Raw genomic sequence first — 24,383 nt, 5'->3', positions numbered from 1 at the left:
TTCTGCTACTTGCTGTGGTAGGTCACCTTTTGTTATTAGCTTGAATACAGCCATTAGGACCGTGCTAGAAACACCAAATTTGTGCCACTCGGCTGGCAGGAGATGGAAACCCTGAAGGCACAGGAGCCTATGTGGTAATTGGGGAGGTGAAGAAAGTTCATGGCCAGTAGAGGAAGGACTGAGGTTGTCAAGGGAACAAGACAGCTCTGCCATGCATTCTTTTAAACTGCAGAATTGTCTTTTTTCTTGTTTTGGTGGCAAATATTTTGCAATTTATTTTTTACCATATATTATAGATACTTCAATAAGAAAGATGCTAATTCAAGAATCAACAGGGCATTTTCACCCACCCAGTGCCCTGGAAAATAGAATACTGGCAAACATCTTCATCTTCCTTTTTCTTGATTTGTCTTGCATTTTCAGTTTTTGATGATTATTTACTGAAGTGTGTGTTGCTACTTGAATAATCAAAAGACCTGCAGTTCCTGCTTCCTGCTATGACATGAAAATTCCACACCAGAACCCTTCAATCCTATTTTAATATCAGCCAGTACCAACAGAGGTACTGAAGTCAGCCTAGTCAGGCTGATTGGGCTGTCTGGTCTAATCAGGACTCAGTGTGGTCAGTGGTTCTCTAGAAACTGCTAATTGCATAGACCTGGGCTTAGACAAATCCTGTCCCTCCCACCCAGAGCTCTTTGACTACTTCCATAGTACAAATCTCCACTATGAATTGCCCAGATGCACATTTTGCTCCCTCTTTTGTCATTTCTGTCTCATTAGCAGTCTCTTTCTCATTGCCTTTGAAGAATAGGTATTTTATGGCTCACATTCAGCACTAATTTTAAAGCAACACAACCGTGAGCAGTTGCTTAAGGAGCTTCCTAAGCCTCTTTCAGGAGGGCTGGGAAGATCAGCCCAAATTGTGGCTGATAGCAACAGAGAAGTGAGAGTGTTTTCCTTGAATTTTTTTCTGCTCCATCTAGGTTGTTTTCACGTTAAAAAAAAAAGCCACTAATTGACATGAAACTGCTTTCATAATTATATGAAAAATAAAGACTACTGACTGACTTTGAATTAAAATGCAACTTCAAAGGTATAAGGAACTTCTTATGGTATCAAAATGTCATTTTCCTCATGATATAGGAGCTGTTGTCTCCCTCATTGCTGCAGACTGCCATTCTTTTACCCCCAAAGGTATACTAATCAATTCTTAAACAGTCCTACTTCATCCATGTTTTAGATGTCTGAACTACTGAGTGATCTTTGTAGCAGACACATCTGAAAAAGCAGCATTCACAATGCTTATGCATAATTTACAGTATAATTCTTTACACTTATCTAGCACCTTTCAGCTTAAGATTCCAGAGCTCTTTGCAAATATTAATTAATTTATCCTTCTAGTGGTACTTGAAGATAGGGAATATTATGATTCCTCAGGAGAGGCAAGGGTAAAAAAAGAAAAAAAAACAAAACAACCGAATGTAACTTTCAGAGAGTCGCTGTTGCTATATAGCTTTATTTTTTCAAAAGCAAAATGGAGATAAAATAATAAAGTAATTTTCAAAGATATTATTATGAATAACTATTTTCACTTCCAAGAGAAGTCTGAAAAATTGTAGAGCACAAGATTATTTTTAATATGTATAAATAAGGCATGAACTTGTGAAGGCCCCAACTCTTGCATTCAGCTAATGCAATACTGAAATAAACAGGAGCTTGACACACAGCCCCTGCAAGCTTTTGTGAGTCTTGGCCAAAGACCCAGCACTACAAATGCATACAACAATGGGTGTATCAATCCCTCCCAGTCCTGAGGTCCTTACCAGGAATTCAAGGACCTTATTGTGTATTTTTATTTTTAAATTTCAGGATCCCAGCTTGTTTCTTGTCCATCTTTCTTTTGTCCTGTAAGACTACTGTCTACTTTGAAAACCAATGTGCTGTCATTGAAACTCTATTTTTTTTTATTTTCTGAGAGCATTTTGACACTTAATCAATTCTTGCTGCTCCCAGCTCCCCTTATTATGATAATGTATTACACCAAATTGAAGATGGCAAGAGGAAAATTACTGGGATGATGTCTTAACACATTGAAGGAAGGCCTGCTCTCGCGGGAGCCCATAGCAACACTCCCATTACTATCTTAACACCAATGTTGTATTCTCAGCCACGATACACAGCAAAGAAAAGCCAGTTACACAGCGCTGAACATATCAAGCACTGGGAACTTGAATTCCTTGGTGCTGTGGTGTTCTAATATCATATTTGATGCCTTGTTAAAATAGCGTTGCCTTGTCTTCTCCTATACAGTTATTCCTATGCTACCTTCCACGTACTTGAGTGTTTAGTCAGGATCTTTCATTTTAAAAGGATCCCACTTCCACACTTCTCTTTTACGGGACTGGTAGATAAAGGAGAACTTTTTAACTTCAATAATTCTCCCTCCAGCATTGCTGTGTTTCTGTAGCAGCCTCAGAGGGCAATATCTATTCCAGTGCTGACGCACATTGGTTAAAATTTCCTCTAAACTTACGAGTTTTCATTTCCATATGTCTTTGAAGATACGCAGTCACTTTTGTTTTAACAGATAAGTAAAATAGCAGGGAATTTATGTCTTGCTACCTCATAAGGAAACCACTTTTTAAAAATCTTTCTAAGACTATTTAGACTTTGTTACCCATAATTCAAGTTTTCTGTCTCCTAGTACATTAACCAATGACAGCTTTTGTAGTCATAATTTAAAACAATTCTGGCCTGGAATGCATAAGCTATGTTTTCACTTAATCTAACTAGCAACATAATTGTAATGAAGCTGGGAATGGAGAAAGAAGACAGAAATATGCCTTGTTTCTGGACATAAACATTCTTTCATTATTAGTGTCAACAAACATATACAAATTATTACAACATTCAAATGTTATATATTGTTTTTGCAGTGTGGTAATCAATATAAAAAAATAAATCTAAATGTTCAGCATGCTTGAGTCTTAGCACTACTAGCTAATCTCTCTGTAATACACTAATATAATATATATATATGAATGTATATTATGTACATCCATATATATTAACGTCCATCTTCTTAACATCAAGTACCATACCTGTGAGTTAAACATTTTTGTGGTTTCTGACTTTTAGCATGTCAAGTTTTAGAGGTCAGCATTAAAAATTTTCCTCCAAACACTTTAATTTTGGTAGATTCTGCCTCTGTGCAAATGGGCTTCAAACCATATAATAAAAACAGGACTCATGGGCAACTGGGGCTTTCACTTTTTTCTCTTACACTCACTTTAGTGAGTTATGCAGCTCTGCTATTCCTGATTGAGTATTTCACTGAAATCCAAGTGGATGTCATGCAGGCATACCAAACTCTCTCTATACCAGATCACTCAGTCATAGATGGTTATATAACTTCAGACTGCAAAAATTATGTTATGGGCCTGGAACACACACCAGAGTGGTCAGAAATGATACTATAAGTTATCAAAGAGTCTCAAAACTGGAGTAAAAAGGATGCTACCTGTAGCTTGGGCCTTTTCCACAGGCTCTCTGGGGCTTTCCTGACTCCCTGGTCATTCCTGAAGTCCTTTGGTAATAATGATTGTAACTTGTGGGGACTACCAGATGGTATTTATGAGGTCATGGTCCTATGTGATTTAGAGCTGGCTCTACCACACACAGCAGCACACCTTTGTTTTGGAACATGGCTGGGCAGACGTTTTCTGTGTATGACATTTGTGCTAGCTATGCTCTTTTACATTGGTTCTATGCCAATTAGAATAGTAGAGAAAAAGCCTGATCTGGCATAAAGTTAGAGACACAGACTGATAATACTCGATCTGGCAGGTAGCCTGGCAATAGGGATTTAGTTTATTAATATTTTAAAATTAACATGAGTCAGCAAAGTAAGTATATACCACATAAGTGTCTTTCATCCTATACATACCCTGGTATGTATGTACATACCCCTACCCACAGTAGGATAGGTTTGTCATTATGGTGGATAGCAAGAAGCATGTGCACACAGTTCAGGGGTAATTCAGAGCCTCTAAGTTCTCCATAACTGGTTTTCCCAAACCTGTGAGTAATATATGTCTTTCTAGGAGGCAGACTCCCAAAGTGTCTTTCCATAGACTTAACAAACATATGCTGACGTTGCTGAACTCAGTGTGATCCTGCTAGTTGTACCAAATAAAAAATTTCATTGTTTTATTTTTCATTATTGTAGTACAATGAGTGAATGGTATTTTAAAACCTCTCCTCTAAAATGTAATTTTCAACCAGCAAGGGCAAAACTTGTCATAGAAAGTACTGCTTCACACCAAATGAGACACACATAGTTTTTTATTTATTGTTTTATCCTCAACTTTTCTATTACATTTTCCAATTCTAATGCTTATAATTCTTAATACAGAATATTTGCACACAAGACAGATAAGAAGACATAGACATATGCACGTTTTCCAATTATTTAACCATAATGAGACTGTTGACTTTGTGGCATGTTTACTTGGCTTTCAAAGATTTTAGTCTATTCCAAGATGCAGAGCTTTGCCAGAAGTGGTTGTAACTTTCACAACAGGGAGAATCTGCAACTGTGTTCAGAATATTTTCATTCAGAAACTTAACTCTTTACTATTACAGTAAATTTCTGTGAACCTCAACACAATCTCTACCCCACATCTTTTAGCTGACAACACTGATGTTTTTAATTCAAGGTCTTGTAAGACAGGTACTAAGCACATGACCCAGTGCTTAGATAATTAATGTTTAAAGTCTCTTGCTAGGAGAGAGTAATCTAATAGAGGTAAAGTATGTTCAAATATAAAACAAGCAAGCAAGGGATTGTCCCAATTAATGACTAGTATTAACCTTCGTTAATAGCTATTTTTACTGTGTTTTTTTAATGTATGCAATTATCTTACTTTTCACATGTATGCTCTTCACGTGACAAGTGGAGTGAAGAGAAAAAAATACTGAAGTATTTGTCTTCCAGAAGTTCAGATCTCTCTGACTGGATACCACAAAATCTCAATGTTCCAAAAATGTTCTGTTATTAATATACTGTGTGATTGTATATCAAAATCTGTTAGACTCTGTTTGGATTTTGGAATTAATAAGAAAGGAGTTTCTCTTCAGATCTTAGTCAGGGACTTCTTCTCTTCATATTCCTATATTCATAGAAAAATTCATTATTCATATTTCATAGAAATTCATATTTCATACAAAAATTGGGCTGAAATAGATTACAAATGACCAAATGTCCAGTGGTTGGACCAAGACAGGCTCTGTTACTCCTTGATCAATCCTGAGCACATATTTTGTATAAACTGTGGTGAAGACCTCCAATGATGAAGACTCCTAATTCTCCCCAGGCAATCTGTTAAGGCTGATAAAATGAATGCAAGTAAATTTTCGAACTAAACCAGATGTTGTGGAATTGGTTCTAAACTGGAATCTCCAGAGGGCTTTAGTGTGGAAGAACAACCAGCTGTGTTGAGGAACCTTCTCTCCTCTGCTCTTGGATTATGTATGCACATGGCTGAGAGACATTCACATTCCCAGTGGTGAAAGAATTCTCATTCTCTCCCACTTTTACAAATACAGTCTCTCTTGTTTCTACCACAAAACAGCATAATGCCACTCCTCTTTTATCTAATTATCATCCCTCTGGATTAATCACAAATAGCTAGGAGGAGAAAATACAATTACATCCTATAATCCCATGTTAGGCTGCCAGACATTGCTTTTGCATGCAAGATCGAATTAATTGTAAGAAAAGCAAAAGCCATAGAGGATCCTACAGTTATTTATTAATTTTCGTCTGTACTTTTGTAAAAACTTCAAAAGCTGGAGCAAAAGATGTTCCCCATTCAGCTGCAATTCCCTAGATCATGACCTATGACCACAAAGCTAAATATTGTCAGCCAAGAGCTTTGGTTCTGTTGATGTAGCTGTCTCCTGAACAGCTCAGCTAGCAAGCCTCCTTCGCTAAATTTGAATAAAATAAGACCTCAAAGGTGACCACACCCTGGCAATGATGCCAGTTGATGCAGAACAGACTCTATTCAGTGCTATTAACTATCCTAATTTTCAAAGCAGAAACCTGTGCAAGGCATCTGGGAATGATCAGAGTGGTATTCCTTAGTCATCTCAAGGAGACATTTGGAAGATAATTGTGGCCAGGATTGTTCTGAAAACATAACAGCATAACATATGGTTACCAGTGCCTAGAGAGCTCCTGGAGAAGGCATACATTATTCCCATAGGTAAAAAAATGTTTGCTTTGCTTCATCTGAGCCAACATTTCTAAGCTGTACCTTGTGGCTGTCCTAATCAGCTGGTACAGGCATAGAAACTTGGTCCAGGTTCAAGGAAGGGCGGGAGGAGAGAGATCATGAGGATCATAGGACGCATTTTCCATCCAGGGACAGAATCAGGGTTGTAAGAAATGTAATTTAGAAATTCTTGCCTGAGTTAGAGCTGACTCCCCAGGCTGACATACAAATGAAAGCCAGTGTTTCTTATTCACATCAGTGCTGTGGGCTGGGGAAACGTGCAGCCCCAAGTCTTATCATCCAGGGACGAAGTTTACCAAGAGTTTTGGACAGTCTAGATTTGAAGTTGTGGCTTAGGATTTCCATTTGGCCTGAGTTGTTAGAGAAGTGAGACAATTCAGCTTTAACCTTGTTCTCTTGGAGGTCCTCTGCAAGTCCTCAGCAGAACACATAGCCCCTGTACATGAGGGGCACTCGCTGGCTTTTCCACCCCCTGATGCACGGTGCTCTTCCAGCCGGACAATCTTGTGCATATTGCTTATCCCCACAGGACCTCATTGTAAAGGCAATTCCTTTAAAAGCTGAGCTATGACTGAGGTGAAGTAGAGAGCAGCTAATGTCCTGAGGCAGGTGCACCGCCCTTTTCTCCTGCCTGTCCTCCTTTAGCCATTGTAATCAGCTATACCAGGGAAAAGTGATCTTCGTCATGTGCTGTGCATACAGGAAATGTTAAATTGCAAGGTTGAAAGTCAAGCAGTGTCCACAAAGCATCAGACCTCTGTCACTGGTTTTGATATTTGATAGCTTATATTCCACAGAATTAAAAGAGATAGAAAAAGGAGCGTAGTATTTAAATTATTAACATCCTTGACGGAAATTTTCAAAGGAATATATTCTGAGGCAGGACAAACCCAGGAGCTGCATTCATTTTAAATAATTCTAGTATTCAAATTAGGAAAGCTGTTAGCTTTCTTTTTCTTTCTTAGTTGCTTGAATACATGGAATATTTTTGAGGCTTTTAAAAATTCCCTGTAATTCCAATTAAAGGCATTCATATTTACTCCTAAGGTGACACCTATGTGCTATGATTGTTTGCAGTTATCTTTGGCATGAAGAAATAGTAGGAGAGCAACCAGAATTGTTCAGTAAGGCCAACAGGCTACCTGGGAGGGAGAGAGACTGTATGACACCATCAACAGTGGCTGCCTGGGAGAAAAAAATGCTTCAGTAATGCTCTGAGGAGCAATTCCCTTGTGGTGTACTGCCTCATCCTCAGAGCAGGATTAATGCCATTTAGGAAAACCAAATTAGGCAAAGATGAGAAAAGCAACAAAATTAATCACATCAGAGGTATTTTTTTTCTGTTACAAGCCTCTAGTTGAAAGAATTTACATTTTTAATTGATTAGGAATTCTGTAGATTGGCATGTTTTTCCCTGTCTTTGAAGGATTTATATATAAGTTTTGTGGGAGAAAGCTTTCTAAGAGCTTCTAGAATCTGATAAGACTTCACTTCTGATTGTAGACTTTAATTATTATAAAAATGCTATAAGTTATTTATCAATTATCATTGCTACTACTGCTGTTTGTTTATAATATTACTGTATATCAACACACATTGCTGAATATTATGGTAACATTATAGCATAAATTTTAACAAAATTAAATAGTAATAATATGGACAAAATTAACACCAACATTAACATTAATAATATGCTCCAAGGGTAAGATAACAATCATATTATCATCAATGAGAAAATTCTTTATGTACCAGAGGGGTGAATCAGAGTCACAAGATTTCTAATGCTGATGAATGTCAAGACACTTTTTGAGAAATACAATTTTAAATATACAAAGCTCAAATTGAAATAATTTTATCCATCACATTACAGCAGATAATGTACAAATGTCACCTAGGAATTACTGTTGGGAAAGAAATGAGTCTGTGTGATCAGTTTTTGTTCATTTTTTTCTTTAGACCTCTTTTCAAAGTCAGATTATTTTTAAAGCAAATTATGTTTTCCATGATTGTGTAAAATTTTCTTTCCATTTATAATGAAAGTATCCATGAAAGGAAATGATATATCAATTATTTTCCCATTCAAAGTTTTCTTAGGGAATTTTCACTGTCTTGTGGTCTATGAATATTTTTTTTAAAAAAAATCATTAATTCAAAAAACTTGTGAACAAATCTTTTTTTGTTGCAAATGTCTATGCATCTAAAGTAATTTTTGTGTGAAAATACCAAGCAATTTGGTTAAGTGACTTGAAGTAAATTCTTCTGTATTGAGAATTTTGGGAGTAGAGGATAGGCACAAACAAGCTCTGCAAAGAAAACATTTGCTTATACACGATCCATTTGTGTCCCAGCTGACTGCTGTTATTTGTGACCTGTTAGCCTGGGTGGGCACTCCCTGCTCTGGAAATCCCACAGAGCACATGGAATTCTAGCAGCTCTTATGGAATGGAAGAAAACTTCCACTTGCATCTTCCTGCTGGACATAACAATTGCCAAATATCAATGAGTTTAATAACTTAAACTTCTATAATTTTGTGTCTGGTGGGGAAAAACAGGTAAACTCCTAAGGAATGTTCTCATCCTGGTAAAAATTATGGCCTTGATCTTGCCTCATTAAGGTGGGCAGTAGTTCTGCTGCAGCTGTGGGAGAAGGGGATCCATGCAATCAACTGTCAGGAGAGGTACAAGCACTCAAACCACTGAGATGTTAATGCTTCTATTTTCTATCAAAGCAATATTTTTATCTGACTTTAATTAAAGAAATCACTTAAAATATTTAAATAATTTTTAATCATAATCAAACAAATTAAACAATTTGGGAACGACAGTCTATAACAGGAATTACACACACAAAAATAAGGTGAGCATATAAAAATAAATTAATCACTACACCTGTATGAGGTAAAAGAAAAGAGTTCTCTTACTTGCATTTATATCCTTCTAGTATTATCAATACATTGCTTATGTAAGTGTGGTTTTCATCTTATCACATAATAAAAACTTTAATTTTATTCAGACAAGGAGTGTTTTTCATTAGATATAGCTCTCCTGCATGGGTGAATCAACATCTGAAATGTTTGGATACTACATGTTTCTCCTCTGCACAAAAGGTCTAATAAAATAAACTTTATCATATGTAACTTTATTTTGTTGTACGATGATGATTCATTTATTAAAATATTAGTTATTTGGGATGTTAAATTTAATATATGCTTTAGTAAATAATGATAATGGGTGGAGCTGTAGAGTGGTTGCAGCTTGGAAAGCATGCATAGGCTAGAAAGTCATATCTGCTGTCTGAAGTACAGCTTTTAATGTATCAAAATAAATATATCAATATAATTGTTGCTGTTTACTTCAGTTTTAATGAGGAAAAAATCATAATAATACATTACAAGAAAGGAGGCTTGACAGGTATATTAACAAATGGGTTTATAAAGAAACAGATGCAATTTTGTTTTCAGCAGAGATTTAGAATAACAAAAATAACTTAAAATTAAGAAATTCATAGTCAAGTTCAAACATTCATAAGCAGTATTCTTAAAACATGCCCTTCATCTGTTGGAGATCAATATCTGCAGTAAAAAACATTTTATGGATGGTTTTATGTCACTCTGAAGAACTATTTAAACATGTTATTTAAAAGGAAAACATTCTCTGTAGCACAATAGCCAGCCAAACACTGTTGAACAGCAAGTGAGAACAGTTCTCCTCTGCCACACAATATGTGCAATTCCCAATTTATGATAAACCAAAGGGCCAGCATAAAGTGGGGGCCATTCAATAGCTCAGTGATATGCTCATGACCCTCATACACTTTCAGTTCTTTAGACACCATAATAGATGCTGTTGCATTGCATTTATTATTGTTGAACTAACCTATTGCTTTTGGAAATTCATTCACTCCAGTATTAGTCACTGCCAGCATAGTGCCTTTGATTCATGCACCAGGTCACATAGCTCATATCTTTGGAGACATGCTAATTTGTCTTCTGCATCTTCTCTGCCTACCTTAAAGAAGAAGCCATATGGGCAAACAACCGTGATTCTGCTTAGACATGAGGATTGTTCAGCTACCTACTCCAGCCATCTTCTTCACATCCCATGACTTCAGCTTTCCCACAAAGAAACTTAAAATTCCTTTCTTCATCTTCTCATAATCTACTTCAGAGATAAGTCTTGACCAGATCTGGTATATTTTGCTCTATCTTAACTATATATTAGCCATATATGTATGTCTATGTTTAAAAATCAGGTAATGTAAGATTTTCCATATCTGTGCTGAGATATATCTGATTACAGCCCTTGGTGTGATGTTAATATTCATTAGCTTGGCACATGCGAGGCTAAATTTAGAAAGACTAAATTAGTGTCCAAGCATGAAAATGTCATGCAAAGGTAGCATCAAAAACTCCAAAAGTTAGAAGGTGTAAGTTGAAAGCTATAGGAAGGAGCAGAATGAATTGTTAGCTCTTGTTAAGCCCAGAGCTAGAATTCTTGTATGGGAAGTGAAGCAGAAGAATTAAACACAGAATTGAAAGTTGCACTTGTTTGGGCCACTTTTGCAGTACATGCCTAATAAATACCAAGTAAATGAAAATATACTTTTTAAATAAATTTAATAATATAATTTTTTAATAAATCTATATATTTAGTGATGCGCTTGGCAGTGGTAGGTTTACTATAGGCCTCAGAGATCCCAAAGGTCTTTTCCATACTAAATCATTCTATTATTTTATAAAGACTTCTTTATAAACACTCAAAAGCTTTTTCAGCCAGTGAAAATCAATGACTCTTCAAGGGATGAAAATTAAACACGTGGGAATGTGTGCCATCTGGTGACACACAACATGACACTTTGTAAGACACACGTTGAAACTGACGCTAAAAAATGTTTGTTGATATCTGTAAGCCCTGCAGTTCTTTTATTTTCATTGTCAAGATGAAGTCATGGTAGTAATCTGTAAAACTTCATTACTGCTTATTTAACTAGGCAGCAACACATAATTCAGGCACAGGAAAATTATTGTCTCTCTTTACCTTTCAGCAAAGAGAGAACAATTCAACACTGTAATGCTCCACAACATAGAAATATCACTCTGTTGGTAAAAAATTGGTCAAAACTTAACTATGCTTTCTGTATCTCTTTTGTGTGTTTTTTAGTCATGCCATCAATTCAAAATGGGGAGTTAATTGTGTTGTGAATTACTACAGAAGGCATGCAACCAAGAAAAGTTCCAACTCCATAATAAAATATGAGGCATGGACATATTCTCAGAATTTAGGAGGATGCTGGGGAACAGGAAGAATTTCTCTTTGTACCATTAATTTTTCAGCACACCTATGTGTAGCAAACATCATCTCTTGCAATAGAGTAATGCATCACATGGGTGCAGGCTTTTTCTCCATTTAAATGAATGCCAGAACTGCATCTACTGAGTGCTTTTGGTAATGGAGAGGAGAGCAGGCAGTGGACAGTCTCTCCTGCTGCATCTCTCTGTGGTGAGTATTTTACAGTGTCATAATTTTGCAGTGTTGCTTTAAGACAGTGAAGAATTAGTAAGGCTGGTTGAGAAAAATATGAGCTGGGCCTCTTGCTTACCTTGCCCATGGCTTGATCAAGGTCTGACTACTGAATGATGTCTGAAGCAGAGATCTCATGGCCTGATGGTGTTTCAGTGAGGCACAGAAGAACATCTCGCCTCTGTGCCAGCCAATAGCTCCTCCCTTCACTGTGAAAAACAAGCTTTGTTATAAATCTGGTTCATTAAGGAGATGAGAACATGCACAGGGATCCTCTCATGAAGGTCAGAGAGCCTCCACTGCTCCTTCAGTACAAGAAGGAGGACCAAGGTGTTTATTCTACCTCTTTCATCATCTATAAATTCTGACCGAAAGTAACAGAGACTCTCATCAATCTCCATTAACATATAAATTTACACACCTCTTAGGATGCAAACAAAGGGGAGCATGGGACATGTAATGCATGTATGACCAAAATCACCAAACCCCACCTATAACTTGTTCTATTCCTGTGGGATGAGCCAAAATTTATAGTGTAAAAGGGGATTTTCAGGGCAGAAAGGGTTGGAGGGGGAAAACACCTCTGCCTGCTTAGGATCAGTTGACGCACTGCATCCCTCCTCCTCTTGTGAACGGACACCTTTACACGAGCTTTTCACCTCCAACAGTGCTGGACTATTCCCAGGCATATCTAGTGCTCTAGATCTCTCTTACTGTACTTTCTGTCTCGACACATGCCAACACTCTGTAGCTAGTGCACTTATCACCAGCCATCCTGAATCTGCTTTCCAGTTCTTCAACAAACCACACTGTTTGTGAATCTAGATCATGCAAGTCCTTGCTGAATGTGATCAGACCTGCAGTAGCAGATTGATAAACTGCATATTTGTGCATCTGTGCCCATGCAAGTTCTTCTTTTGGCCTTGGCCAGAGTTATATTTCTAAATTGGCTATAATCAGAAGTTAAAACCAGCTGCACTCAGTCCCTCTGACTTCTGGGGACCAGTTGGAATGCAAGGAGGGTTATTTTCTGCTAAATTCTTATACCTTCAATGCAACACACTCCTACTTGATCAGTATCTTCTGAAAAAGTCTGAACTTCAGTTTTTCTTTTTCCACATTACTGTCCTCGTCAGCAGGCTCTGAAATTACCCGCTTTGTGCTCACTGGGTGAGCTGAGAGTCTTTGCAGACTGTGACACAATGAACCTTGGTTCTTCAGCCACCTGATGTGTATGTGCCCATATCCTTACTGCTCAAAGCTAATACCTCCTGCAGAAGGCTGACTTCAGCCATGCTCTCTGAGGACACTGAAGAAAACTTGCCTCCACTGGGAGAGAACTAATTCACTCCAGAGAAGGGACCGCAAACTGTATGATATAAACAGGAAACATACCAGGAAACTAGAACTTATGCAGCAAAACAGATATAAAAATGAAATGACAGAGTAGAGCCATTTAGTGGATTTTTACATGAATGAACACCAATAAATAAAAATGTGAGGAGCTCCTCAAATTTCCCTAGTTCTTTGTGTATAACAATTTCTTTATGTTTAGGGACAAGACTTTTCCTCAAAAGGGGAAAAGCAGCAAATATAAATCCAGATCTCAAATTATGTACATTATGGGGCAGCATTTTGTTTTTCTCTGCAACTCATAGGCTAGGATTTGCATACTTAGATCTTGAGATGCTTTAAAATGGTCTATTACATAGAAAGGCACCTGCCTGATGAGGTATGAGCATTTTCAAACAGAAAGACAGAAGCTGTAATACTCAGTGATGCAAAATAATTTGTGTGGACTTTGCCCAAGGCAATATCTTTGACCCAGATTTGTTGCCTTTGGTTTTTAGACAAATTATATTTTAATATCCATAATCTCTTGCATGCTGAGCTTTCAGCTCTCAACAGTATCACCTATAAATAACTTCAAATATATAAGCACAACTAGAAAGGAATAACTGGTCAAAATGGAAATGGGATATGTTTGAACTGCAGGAATAAATAAAATGAGGAACATACCTAGTAGCTGTACTTAAGAAATTGAATAGCTTGAAAAGACTGATGCCATGACAGAACTGAGCTGACAATTTTATGTCAGGGAGATATTAGTTTGTCTTAAATTATTACAGACTAATAAGCACATTAATATCATGTTGCTCATTCATCTATGTCTACAGGCTAACAGAAAAAGGAAAGAAAAAAATATTAAAAGGTGAAGGCTACTCAAAGGAGTAGTTCCATTTGGCTGTAAGAACACTGTTTCACATCTCTTTTTAGAAAATAATTCTTATTATCAGTAATTTAGAAGGCAGCCTCTTCTTTATTCCACTGGCACGATACCTTTGTAGCTTTGAGGTCAAAGAAGCAAACAGCTGTGGCAAATGAATCCAAGCAACTAGTCTGGTAGCTCCTCATGGGGAAGAAATGGATTGTGGCAAGGCATCTGTAGAATTTCCCTAAGGCCATCGCTATATAGTAGCTTAAAAATGACATACAGTCTTGCAGTGTCCAAGTGATCACTTAGATTAGGTTAACAGAAAGATCGTTCTCTGTAACGTGAACAACAAATGGCAACCTAAGAATACTGGTGCTTCAGCAGAAACACACATACTTACACAGCATTTGCTTACCCCCACAGAGAGGAGAGAAAGCCTTTTAGCACTCTTAAAAGTGAGAGAAGAACACCGTCTAGAGCCAAGGTTGCAGAGATGGCAGCAGTGCGTGAGCCATCCCTCGCTGGGCAGCGCAGCACAGCCAGCGCTCCCGACCCCCAGCACTGTGGGGCTGAGCAGGCTGCCAGCCCTGCTGCTCCTTTTTGTGCTTGGGAAGATGATGGGTTTATGACGCAAATGAAGGTCGGCAGAAAACTACTGCACCAATCTCCTCCTGATCGCCTGCATCACTTTTTCTCCTCTGAGACCTGGGGTTTCCTTGATGGAAAATGTATTCACTTTTTCTATGGCTGCTCTTTGTGACTGTGACAAGGCAGCTGATTTTCTGTAGATACCTCCTGTCTGAAACAGTATAGCCCAAGGAGATTACAGGAGTCAAAGTAAAGGAGGATTGAGTGCGTATTTCCACCAAGGCCTCAGCACTGCTGAAGTATAACAACTGCAGAATTACTCAGCTTGTTCAGTCAGGAGTGTTCTCATTTCTTTCCCCAAAATAAATCTCCATGTGTTTGGGGGCTGGAATCATCCCTAAGAAAAAAAAAAAAAAAAACCCTAACAATCATGCAGATTGAAGGGCACAATTGAGTTTTTTGCCCTTGCTGTGGTTTATCGTGTTCACCCCATAGAAACACAGTATTTTCTGTTTTTGACAGAAGTGCTTTGCTGTATTTGCAAGAAGCACTGCCATCAGCAGGAGCCACAACCCTGTGTTGCCTGGAAAGGCTATGCAATGCAACACCCAGTACCAGCAGGGCATGCAGCAGAGGTTTTGCCAGTCTACAAAATGCTTTTGGTGCTGATCCCTCAGTAAATGAAGCTTCTTTTACATCAGAAAAATCTTGGAATAATAAACCTACAGGGTATTTTTATATCATAACATTTTTTTTTGAGAAATACCCCTACATTGGACACCCATACAACTGAGATCAGCCTCTGGCACTAATCTCTGATATTGGCATAAATGATAGCTGAAATTTAGTGAATTTTATCTTTAAGAAAGCAGACAATAGATATATTAGATGTATAATGTCTTAAAGAACCTAAATGCCCCATATGAATTCATATTAACTTGCTCATTGACAACTAGAGCTATTTTTGGTAATTAACAGTGTGTCTTTTCAGCAATTTCCTGTAACAAACTAAGGAAAAGTTGCTCTTGAAGTTCATCTAAAAAGTATACAGTGAAAGTAGAAAAAAAAATAAATCCTATACCCAGAAAAATGGGTGAGGAAAAAAATCAGGACTATCTTTACTTGATAGTTTGAAAGTCATATTGAATATTTTGCCTAAATAACAATAATGTGCTGTACTGAGAGCACATAAAATCCACATGCTAAATGGAGCAATGTGCACATTTTTCATGTATTTTAAGAGGATTGACCCTGTGGGAGGAGGAGGAAACACTAAAAGAGCTTCAGCTGAGAAAGGAACGAGGAAATTATCTTGTATTGTCACCAACACCCATATGCAAATATCCAGTAACGAGCTTATAGATCCCGAGGTTAGAAAACTGTTCAGCTTCAGAAATTGAGTGTAAAAGAGATCTAATCTTGTGTTCAGCTATTGCAGAGCCAATTCCATTTAAATAACTAGATCTATTTGAACATGTACTATCAAAATTCTGAAAGATTTGTGGAAGTCATAGGATTGTTGTTTTCTTAATGAGCATAATTAGCACTAGAAGCAAATGGAATTGCAGGAGTCTCCATCGTGACTAAACAATTAGGTTTGCTTCTGGTATCCAAAACTGAACCAAGACTTCTGCACTGAAGTAGAGGGATGAAACTGTGAGGGCTTGTTAAGCAATTCAGCCTAGTTTATTTCTTTGTTGTCCTTACATTTTTATATCAGTATATGAATATTGAGCTCTAATGTAAAGCAAGAGATATTTCTGTTTCCTATATAACATACAATAAATCATTTCACATATTCTAGCTATAAGATCAAATCTTGATTCAAATTCATCTTTCTTAATTTGATTAAAGAAGCTTTCTCTAGAGGCAAACATAAATCTTACCTCACAATGTCTTTTCTGAGCTAGTGATTGTTAGAAATGTGTCAAGAAGGAATTACTTTTTCCCATAAGAACTCACTTTTGCCCATAAGGAATCTCATCTTTTAATACTTTTAGGTTGATACTAATATTTGACTTAGGTGCCAGAATCAACAAAATAGATTTTCTTCAGCAGAGCCAAAAGACTGACAGTCTGCCAGTGGCTTGGGAGTAAAGCAGGTCAGGTATGCTCTGATGGCATAGACCTTGGTGTTTGAAATGCTACTCTGCTGAACACAGCATATTTCATTTAAAATACCTCATATTTTAATTTTCTCTCTATTCAAGATTAGTTCCAAAGGACACCCATCTCTGATTTGGCAGATCCATCCCAAGGCAGACTTCTGCAGCTGGCTGCTGAGTGGTAGCAGAGAAGCCCACAGTAATGATCATTTTACCAGCCTCCAGTTTCTGATAGCTTTTGGTTAACTGGCAGGCTCATTTATTTTTTGGCTTTTATATTCATTTAAGGCCCAAATCACATAGGTACATGGTCACATAGTGAGCTAGAAGTGCTTACTCTCTTTAACTCACTTTTTACTCACCGAACTCAAGCTCTGATTAAACAGAAGTCACTTTGAGATGCATAGACAGCACAAATGATAAAAATCCTCCAGCTGAAAAGAACAACAGAGATGGAGAACAGAGTGAAAGACAAAGGAAAATAAAATAAACAGAAAGGAAGAATAAGACATTTTAAGGATTCTGACAGTAAAATAAATATCATTCTACAATTGGGGAGTGGTGCATTGAAAGTAGAAAAAGACAGATTTTTGGTGTGTTTTCACTAGACGGACTACCTTCTGTCAAATTCAACGTGAACCCACAATTTTTCAGGTTTTTTTAATATGATTTGTAGAGTTCAAGTCTCTACAGTTTCTTCTGAGTATAGTTGTTAGGCATGGATATATTTGCAAATTCTGATTTTTACTGCCGTGGGTCTCCAGGACGAAACAAAGCAAAGTCCTCAAACAGTTAAAAATTACTTTTTTTCTTTCCTTTTATTTACCTAAGAAAGGTTAAAAAAGGTCAAGCCCTACAGGCAGTAGGACCTTCAGGATCTAAGCATACAGTGCTGCCTTGTGCAGGATGAAGACAGCCAGAAACAGGCACTGAGAAGGCACAAACTGCTCCTATTCATCTGAAACCAGGCTGTCTCTGCTAGACTAAATACTCACACTGTTAACTCTTTCATCTCTAAGGGGATACATCAGGGAAGGCAGGCTGACCTATGTGCTCTCTTATCTAAATGGATTTATCACTTAAAAAGGCCTGTGTGTTTGAAGAAAAAAAGTCAGGTGTTCTCTCAGGGGTTCTTTGTTTTACCTGGGTCACTGGCTCCATCCTCAGCAGCAGTGTGGGGGTCTATATTAGAGCAGAGTATTCAGTGCTCAATCTGTTTTAATCTGGGGAAGCAAAGAAACCACTATAATTACAGCATTCTATCCCCAAAGACAGAAGTCAAGCTTATCCACATCTGAGCAGGAATCTATCCTTTTCTTACACCATCTTTCTTCCTCTTCTATTGTCTAAAGCCAAAGGTGAGTCTTCCTCCATAAGAAACAAGGATGTCTTAAGGAGGAGTTGATAGTTTAAGAGACTGGCTACCCAGTAAAGCTTTGCAGAAGCAGTGCTATGCAAACCTCTCACAACTAGTCCCAGCTTTTGACAGACTTGACACCAAATCTTCATGAATCACGAGGAGGCTGGATGCAGATGCACTGTCCTTTCACCTTCCAGGTGCAGCTTCCAGCAGTGCTGTCTGCACACAGGCATGTCTTGTATCATAGACAGGTCAACAACTAATGTCAACCCCAGCTTAATCATACAAGCCTTGCCTTAAGGCTCATGAACAATACTTGTTAAAGGAAGCCCTAAATGAGAAATAGTTTACTGAGAGGTCACACAGACATCTAACTATATAGATGGGTTTTTTTAACAGATTAAAAGAGATTCCACAGACAATCACTATATGAAATAAAGATACCTGAGCCAGTTTCTTGTAGATACCTCCCATGTTTCAGCAAGGAGAAACCATTGTTGTCTGTCGTATCATGATTTGCAGGTAGGTAAACCAGTTTTAAGTCAGAAATACATGCTGTAGTGTGGATACTGTGGCCACGGGTCTTGTACAGATTGATTTTTTTTTTTTTATTTCTGCAAGCTTAGAGAGACTGCAACTTTCTTATTTGTGAATACTTTCCATAGGGAGAAAGACTGTTCACCTTTAAGTCTTCCAGTGGATAGACTGTGCAAAATGAATGAGACTTACTTACATGCTCAATTTAAAAGAATTGATCTTCAGAAAAACAAAAGGATTTTCCTTTGCTCAGGGGAGAGTTAGCAAATGGAATAAGACACTGAAAAGACTGATAAGAATCATCAGTAGGAATTGCTTCAAAATAGACGGAGGAAAGAATTTAAGAAAAAAAGTGAAGTATAACTGCTGGCTAAAATTACAGATAGGATACCTTCTTGCTTAAGCTTTTGTGTTTTGTACAACACTAAAAACACTAAGTAGGTTCATCTAGCACACACATGTATATTAAATCAAATCGGAAGAATATTCTAGGGAAGAATTTGTTCTCTGGTATAATAGCTAAGAGGATAAAATATATTTGTTTACTAAAATACTTATATTGTCTTCAGTAGGGACTATCACATGTATATCCAACTACTATTAGATGATTTTATTCCAGATTGTATGTATTCTGGAGTCCCTAGTGACAATTATGAAATTCAACCACAAGTTATTGTTGAACTTGATGTATCTCCCATCTCTTAAAAACGTTTAGGCTGCTAAGACTGTAATTATTTCAAAAAAATAGTAATGTTATCATCGCAGCCTGTGAAGTTTATTCAAATCTTCTCTCTTCAGGAACAAGTTAGTCATGACCATGTATCTAATTGAGTATTTTGGTTTCCTTTCTCAAAAAACAATAGGCTAAATTCACTGTGGATACAAATGAAGATGTCTCATGCAAGTTAATGATGCATTTTTTTCTAACTAAACAAAAGAATGAGTGTTTGTGGAATTTTTGCATTTTGTTTAGGAAAAAAAAAACCTCTGTGATCACAGAAAAATAAAGGATAAAATACATATATATTAAAATAGAAAAATAAAAGCTTTCCCTTTAGCTAAAAAATTACCTGATACCTTGAGTAACAATGCTGCCACAAGCACTTATAAAAATAAAATACGTCATTCTTATAAAAATTAAATACGTAAAACTGATAATCCTGTAATTTTGACAGGCCTCACTTCTACTTGAAGAAAAATCCCATAAACATGTTAGCTAGGACAATATCTTCTGTTTTTCAGTAATAGGAATCTGTGACACACAACATGTGCACAAGGACAGAAATTTTGACCTCTTCCTTGAAAGAGGCCGGGACATCCAGGCATATGGATCCTGGTGCTCCAGGTAACACTACATGGGGAATGTGTCACCAGTAGAAACAGAGCACTGCCTTTCTGTGTTGTCATTTTGAAAAGACCAGGGAGTCTTCATCACAGCTTTTACTGGCTTTTAGGGGTTAAATGCGGTGCATAATTAAACACAGCTCTCCTGACTGGCAAACTTTAATTCCCAACATGAGTCAGTGTTTCTGTAGCTGAGATGCCTGGGTGCCCTGGAGTATCTGTCTGTGTCCTTTTCATTGTTTCTTATTCACTACAAAATACACCCAGCTTTTGAAAATTTGACATCTGCCAAGGATAGGTGTTAAATGACTCAATCAAATACAAAACAGTAGTAAAAAAATACAATTCCTGAAAACTGAGACAGTACATGTAGGAAACCATTAAGTTTTAATGATTCATATCATCTGCTCATATTGACTTGCTGAGCTTTTCAGAAAAAAAAGAAAAAAAGAAAAAAGGAAGAATGCTATAACTCCTCCTAATCACATTTCCCAGTGATACGGGGAAAGAAGGATTGTTTCAGCATGCAGACATAGGAAGTCAGGATATAGAAGATCCACTTCAAGATCCCTCTTTGCCTTTGCAATTTGGGCAAATCATTAGGTTTAGGTTCTTACAAACTGAGATGAGTCAGCTTTCTGCAGGCTCTCCCCTCTATAATAACATATATAACATTCTCCTCCCTGTAATAACACCAGTGTGTCTATCACTACAGCAGTTATGCCTTTCTGATGGCATGTGGAACCACCAAATTTCAAGTCTCACTTATAAACTAAGCAGAGTAGGGTTTTCAATCTTGCTCTTGTTTGAATCATCCTAAAATTAACAGAACCTAAATTTTTGATTAATCAGAACATGCACAAACATATGCATGCTGATGCTAGTGTGCTAAGCCTGTATCCACTGACAAACTAACCCTAGACATGCTCTTCATGTGCAGAAAAGAAAAAGTCCAGCTAAGGAGACAGACTAATTTTGAGCAGGTTTTGCCTTCAGTCTTAGTTCCAGCACAGTAACAAGGGGATGATTTAAGGGGTTTTGGAGTACTGTTAATGCCACATGGCAAAAAAACCCAGAAGTAGCTCAGCAATGTATCTGAGCACATCAACAGCAGTTAGGCACCCACAGGGAAAGTTGCATGTATTTACAGTGTCTAAGATAATGGCTCACTAGGAGAGGTTTTGAATACTCTTGTTGTTTAATAAGTTTGAGTAAGCTACTCAGAATTTCAATAGCAATTCACATTTCACAGAATCGAGTTTGCTTCTGAGTGTGGTGAGCACAATAGAACAGCCTCACCATAGAGCCCTAAAATTGAACAATTTCTTATGAAGAGATGCAGGACAACATGCTTGGACACCTCTGCAGTGTCTGTAGGAGCCATTCCCAGAGCTGCTGGAGCAGCAGCTGTGGAAGCTTACATCACAGTCTCAATGACAGAGTGGGAGCTGAGCAAGTCACTGACATCATTTAAATGTAGAATTTATTTAAGGTTGAAAATAGGAATTTATCTTGGAAGTGGTAAAATAAGAGATCTCTTCTGACAGATATTACTCAATAATTTACCATTTCTACTTTGGACTACACAATCATCTTTTGATACAGGTCATGAATCATTTTCATTGGAGATACTGAAATACATACTAGAGTTTCATGGTTTTTTAATTTCTCAATGAAACCAGGGCTGGGACAATCAGTGTTAATGTATTAAAGGTTTACATAACTGAAAGGTATAAGGTTTTTCTTAACTTACAATCTGATATTCTATTTCATCAATCTTCTGTGTTGATCACCATGCTCTGCACATTCCTCTAGTTTAGGTAACAAAACTAAATCTCTGCAATAAGCAAATCTTCAATCATCAAATGACCTTTTGTTAAAAGACAAATGTTTGACAGAACTGGATTCAAACCAGACATAAGCAGCCTATTAATTATTAGAATAATAAAGAATTATTATTTAATATTGAAGAATATTAAAGAAAGTAAGAAAAGCAAACCCAAAAAAATTTCAAGAGTTCCGAGTATCAACCCCAAAAGTTGGAAGAAATGCAGTGCAGTACTGCATCTTTAACATAAGGGATCATTCATCATGACACTTGAATGGCTCCGACAATACAAATTGCTAATGTGGTATTAGTTTAACCAATTTAGAGAACAAATTAAAATAAAAGGGTGTCTTGCACGTCAAATTGCTACAGTTATCCATGGCAAGGCAGAGAAAGAGCTGTGAAAAATGCTCTTTCAGCAGCAGAAAAGGCAAGGTTACACAGGGTACAAAGAAGCCCCATTGAATACAATGCTGTATAATGCTCTGCCACACAAGTAGGAAAATGTATTTACAACCACGACATTACTGATCTTCAGATCCTATCTTCTCCAATGCCTTATTAAATCTTTTTGTGTGGGGGTCGGTTTTTTTGCTGGGTATGGGTTTGTGGTCGCTGTTAGGGTTTTTGCTGGTTTGGTCTGGTTTTTTTGAGTTTTTTTTGTTTGGCTTGGTTAGTTGGTTATTTCTCTGGGATTACCCTACATGTATTGTGGAAATGTTTAAAGGCAGAAGCCAACTGCACCTCTCTGGGACACAGAACATGAAACCTGTGAGCTAGCGAGAGTCCTTAGCAGAGCTGACACTTGCCCAGTGCTGAGTGGAAAGCTGAAATCACCTTACAACCAAAGGAATGGGGACACTTCATGTCCTGGTGCAATCATGCACCTAATATAGAAAAATGTGTTCATTTAATATTTCCAAGTAAATTCTCTATTTTTTCATTTATATCTTTTCAAGTGCTTCCTCCCATTCTGCTGCTCTTTTCCAAGATCCTTAAGTCCCTGTTGCAACAGAAACAGCAGCCGAGGGAAACAATTCTCTCAGCAAGGAACAAAAAGAGAGTTTTATTCCCATTCTTTACAAATATTGGCACATAAAAAAGAGTAGTAAAAATCAAAATGCAGAGATGGGAATATGTATTTGAGGAAATACAGGCACCAAAGTGAGGAAGATTTTCTTTTCATCTTTTCTCTTTAATCCCTTTCATGCTTTATTGAATGTAATCAAGCAAAGCCAAGTCAATGAAAGGTTTTATAGGAAAGGGACAGCTCCCATCTTCAGAACAGACTGAGCATGTTAAACAAGATTTTAAAAACTTAGGTAATTTCTCAAGTTCTAAGCAGAAACATATGACTGTGGTTAAAGCAAACAGCCTTGCTAGGGCCCAGTATCTGATTCAAAAGTCAGAACAAGAACTCGCGTGCATATATATGTCCGGAGTCATATCCGTATTAATTAATTTCACCTGTTTTTTTCAGTTAAAAATATTATAAGTTAAAATGGTAAAGAAAAACAAGAAATACTGCTTGCCCAAGCAGATACCAAGATTAGCCACATTATTTTTTGTTTGTAGATTCCACACTTAGAGTCCTTTCCAGAAGTTACAACAAGTTCTTTAACATATTTAGAGGCAGGTATCATGAGGGAAGTAAGACTGCATTAGTTACATTCACTGCTAACTTCAAAGCATGAATGCACAAGATTTTCCTTCTGCTCAATAAAGCTGCATTATTTATTTAATTAGTATTAAAATACAAGCTATCTATAAAAAATTCAGTTCTTCAGCATGTGTCTACACTTCAGCCTGCTGCCCAGTGTAAATACGAGCTGGTTTGCCTGCCAAGAACAGAATGTCTTCTTCAGCAAAGAGTGGGGAAATAAGCTGTGCTGGTAAGGATAGACACTTTCCAGTCTCCAACCTGGCCTGCATAAGACAACTCTGGATTTTACTATATCACACTGTTGCTGGCAGTGTTGACATATCCTCATTTTAACAACTCTGCAGACAGCAAGAAGCCATCAGGAAAACACACGGTGGCTCTCAAAACCAGCTTCAGAGCTGTGAGCTGCTAGTGAATAGCAGTCTCTGTGAGAGCAGCATGATTCTGAACCAGCATACAGGGCCCCTGTCATTAATATTCATGCTACATATCCCAGAACAAATAGGAGATGCCAGTCTGATTCAAAGCTCTCTGAAATTCATGGAAACCTCTCCATTGACTGTCACGGGTTCTGGGTCAACCCTCAAGTGTCCAAGTGTGTTTATACCTTTTAAAAAGAAGGAATTCACTCACATGTTTCAGTCCCTCACATTTATTGTCAGCAAACCTCTGGCAAGAAAATGCCTTTCTCTGCAATGAGACTCTCACTGAAGTCAGTAGGAGCTATATATACAGAGATGGAGGATATAAACTCAATGTAAAACCAATAGCATACTGGAAAGAATCTTGATTTTGAAACCACATGAGACAAAACTCAGCCACAAAGTGAGTGTTTCTTTGTAAGAAGTATAAAATAATTCAAGATTTTGTATACCTGCAGGTTAAGAAGAAAATCGTCAATGAGGCACATTGAACCTTCAA

The sequence above is a fragment of the Cinclus cinclus genome, chromosome 4 (assembly GCF_963662255.1).
Source record: "Cinclus cinclus chromosome 4, bCinCin1.1, whole genome shotgun sequence".
Lineage (NCBI taxonomy): Eukaryota > Metazoa > Chordata > Aves > Passeriformes > Cinclidae > Cinclus > Cinclus cinclus.
The sequence above is the reverse complement of the archived record's forward strand: the minus strand, read 5'-3'. Positions refer to the sequence as shown.